Here is a 4,139-nt window from a genome sequence, read left to right as displayed (position 1 = left end):
CGTCGTTATGACTGGTTGAGCGACACTGATGGTGTTGATGCTTTGCAGAAACATGAGATAATTGGGAGAATATGCGCGTTTTTCTTTTACTCTTGACTCAACTATGCACTGGCCTGTCTTTATGGGGGATGTCACTTGTAACCTTTTTCAGAAAACATTCTTGGTCCTCATCATTGTTTGTGATCTGACTTCTTGTCGGAGGCAATCGTCAATCCGCGCTATGCAATACAACTCAAAACTTTTTCTGATTAAATTAAAAAATCGCCCTTCCCTGATACAACTCCATGAAAACTCCCACGCTTTCCCCAGACAACCCAATACTTTTCTTATTATGCGATAATTAATGTCGTGACAATCGTGACCGAAACCCTGTCAACCCTCTCTACTCGATCAACTAATTTATTACACGGGCCCAAGTAATAACCATCTTTAATTTGGGACTGAAAATCCATTGTGTGACGTAATAGATAGGTAGACGAAATAGACGCAATAATTTTCGAAAATTAACTGGCCCATTATCCCAGTCAATCATTAAAATCACTTGTATATTTTATTATCTAGAATCGGACAAACGACGGGCGATGGCGCTGCATCTTGCGTGATGTCAAGGTGTACCAACTGAAATATTTAAATACCCCATCTATAAATGAACGATTGAGTTTTTGGCTTTAAGACAGGGGTGGACTCGTCAAGTTAGGATAGAGTAGTTAGGGGCAGCATAGCCCAATTTGGCCCTCCAAGTCACCCGATTTGACCTCGCCGGACTTCTTTTAATGGGGGTTTTTAAAACTGAACATTTATAAATTTTTGATACAGCCGGGAGATAAGGAGCTTGTGTAGCATGTATGTAAAAATGTTCACTAGGGTTGCGATTTTGATCATAACGCTACAAGGCGTTTCAACACTATACACAAGTGTAGGGGAAATATGAATTTTTTAATTCAGCTGTACTCTTATCATGAAAACAAAGCAAGTTCGAATATAGGTAAGTTGAGTCTGTTTGCATCTCAAAAATTAGTGAAGTCTTGTAATCTTTATCGGTCTGGGACCTTCTGAGGGGATTCACTGATTCTAATTGAAAAAAAAAACGAGATTTGATTTTATTGTCATATACAGGGCCAACTAAGAAATAATATTGGTTGGCCGTGTGTATGGCAATTCGGAACATCAAGATGGGTATGACGCTACTCGTCCGTTAGTCCGGACCTGATCTTTGCTTAGTTCCCAATACTGCTTTATCCCTTTATTAATCTAAGAGCATTTAGTTGACAATTTATAATGAAATGACAGTAAGCAAACGTTTATGAGTGGAGTATTCGTAAAATGTTTAATCGATACCTATTCGTGAGACAACCGACGATTGTCATCAGTCTGAGGGGAGCCCTCATTATAATACCGAACTATCAAATCCGGGAATTTAAATTGCTTTATTTGGGAAGCTAATGGTTCCTATAATTTGAACGTTTTATTAGTTTTGATTCGGGCAGTTAAATATTGTCAGCAAATTTGTATAATGTTATATTCGGTTTAATGAGGCATTGAGGCATGACAACAGTTAATTTTCCAAAGATTTATTAAAGGCCGATTTTCCTTCCTCCTTGGTACGGAAAATAAATCCTTCACTATCAGCCTGATCACGTGATCGATTGGACAGTGGCTTGCGACAGCCATAAACAGGCCATTTATCCCTGGCAACTGAACGGCATCAGCCAAAACCGGACCGATTCCAGGATGATCGATGGATTAGGCAGGAGTGTGACTAATTCTACTTAAAAACACACACAAACAACACAATAATGGTTTATTATTAATCTTGAGGCATGGTTCGCGGAGTGGTTTTACCATTGTCCGCAGCCTGGACAATGGAACTGTGCGCGGCGCTTTTGACCGCAATCAAAGGACAAAAGACGCGAAATCGCTTTATTATGAGATCGAATTTCGTGCTTTGGTCCGGCTATTCACTCCAACATCCGCAAAGTACTATTAAATGGCCGGTTTTTGCTCGGATTCGACTTTTTTTTCTTCCCTTGTTTCGTTTTTTTTCCTGATGGCGGATCCTGTTTGCCCTTTTCGTTAAGTCTCCACTCGGAGTCTCAGCAGTAAAAAGTCCCTGCTTGTTAAGTCGATGCATTTTATGGACTTTGGAAGAAAGCTCACGTTTAACCAGAAGGGCCACCATTTTGGCAAGGATTGCAATGTCCCGTAGAGAAATTGATAAGCAAATCGACACCAAAACAATAGTTCTTTCAAAGTAATTCTTAAAGCGAATCTAGGAACTAGGCTTACCAGGACTAACGTAGGAACTAATCGCTGATTCCCTTCGAGAGATCTGAGGACTGGGTCTTGTTCTGAGTAGTATGTTAGAGAATGGCTAGCGATGTCTACATCCAAACCTGTTAATTATTATGCGTTGTTCCCCATTTCCAGAGAATATCCAGGGACCTGGAAACGTGTATATTATATGTATTAACTAAAGCATATTTAGCTCGACGGAAACTAAAGGGAAATATAGGGGCGTTTAACACAATAAAATGTTCGTATTATGCAGTAAAGATCAATGAAGTTAATGGATGGAACAATTTATAGTACCGGTCCAATAAATGTCGTTACCAATAAAGGTGCGTTTGGGGTGTTGCAACACAGAAGGCGCACAAATTACCACCAGTTGACAGCTAAATTGTATTTAAATCGGACATAACCATCCGTGACGTGATGCATTAGTTCCGTCCATTCAAAGAGTACCTTTCGGCGTACCGCGCCTATTTTACGTCACACAGTACCACTGGATCGATTATCCCTTAGAGCAATGTGTCAGTGTAGTAATTATATTAGCCCTAATTTGGCACCACACGAAGCGCTCAGTGTAGTTCAGACCCAGTATTAGAGCTCCAGAGCTTGAAAAGGCTTTTTTAGGGAAGATTTTTATCCCTGTTTTATATTCGGGAAGTGTCTTCGACGGCGGTCGATCCGGTAAGCCCGCATATCCCTAAATGCTCCTTTATTAGGGATTTGGTTAACTGACCGCACACGCGGGGAACATCCCCCCATTATTTCCGGTACAATTTTGATAAATTGCACACGATTGAGACAAACGAATTTATAAAAAATTCATTTCCATGCCCTGTTTCAATTAACAGTGACACTAAGCGGACTTAGTAGAGTATTGAATTATGCACGGTGGCCGTACCAAGTTCCCGATTTGAATTATGTAGAATTACCGTGTCCGGCCAAGTTTTTCTGCAATTATTAATCAGAAAGTTTCTCGACTTTCCCCCGTTGGATGTCAATGTATTTTAGATAGTTTTGAATAGGTTAAAGTTTAGATCCATGGAAGTGAATGCAGGGAGACATGCAACTCCAGTTTAAATGTGCAAAGTTTCCATGATACGTTGGACTATTAAATTAGCTAGAATTACCACCAGTTACGTCGATTTATTGATAAAATAGTTACAGAACGTGGACAATAAGCGGTAATTAAACATGCAATTAGCCAGGCAATTGCTTAAATTCGTCTCAAGTTTAGACAGGTATGCGTAGGGATCTAGCAAACTTCGATCCTCGAATGACTCCACTTAAATGCAGTTGCCTGCTAAGGTGGTGTAAATAACTTCATTGCTCGGTAAGTTAAATGATTTATAAAGTTTTCCTAATTAATTGTAGCACTAGGAGATTATGGCCAATGTTGGCGACTTTTAAAGACATTAATAACGAAGCTTTATTTATTGTAGGGCATGTACCATACCTGCAGCAATCCTATATGATTCCTGCCGCATTTGCATTTCATACAGACAATAACATCAAAGATTACTAGACTTCTTCCATGCATCTTGTATCGATTATAAAGTTTATATCCATTAAGAAGTCATGTGCATGCAATGGAATGCCAAGTGTCTGGAGCTTATTCAGATTTACCGCAGATGCAACCATTCCAGATCTATTCCAGGATGATGCTTTGGATTATGCACGATTTACCTGACACTTACACGTGTCAAGAGAGATGTATTTTCATTTAATCCTGTATTATTCATAGATTTCTCATGAGGCATAATAGATCTCATGGCCCGTTAAAATGTTTAGGAAAAATCGTTCAGTTGAGACTCGGTCACCGCAGTTACATCTTGATTTGATTCTCTAGTCGG

At 39.6% G+C, this 4,139-nt stretch overlaps 1 long non-coding RNA gene across 1 annotated transcript; it reads left to right on the top strand.

Annotated features, from left to right (window-relative positions):
- Positions 1–2,595: 2,595 nt before the first annotated feature.
- On the top strand, positions 2,596–3,843 carry LOC136415204 (uncharacterized). The gene is made up of 3 exons (XR_010752589.1): positions 2,596–3,470; positions 3,519–3,619; positions 3,729–3,843. It is a non-coding gene; the product is annotated as an uncharacterized lncRNA (long non-coding RNA).
- The last annotated feature ends 296 nt before the right edge of the window (positions 3,844–4,139 follow it).

The sequence above is a fragment of the Euwallacea similis genome, chromosome 19, assembly GCF_039881205.1.
Source record: "Euwallacea similis isolate ESF13 chromosome 19, ESF131.1, whole genome shotgun sequence".
Taxonomy (NCBI): Eukaryota; Metazoa; Arthropoda; class Insecta; order Coleoptera; family Curculionidae; genus Euwallacea; species Euwallacea similis.
This window is presented reverse-complemented; position numbering and strand designations above follow the sequence as displayed.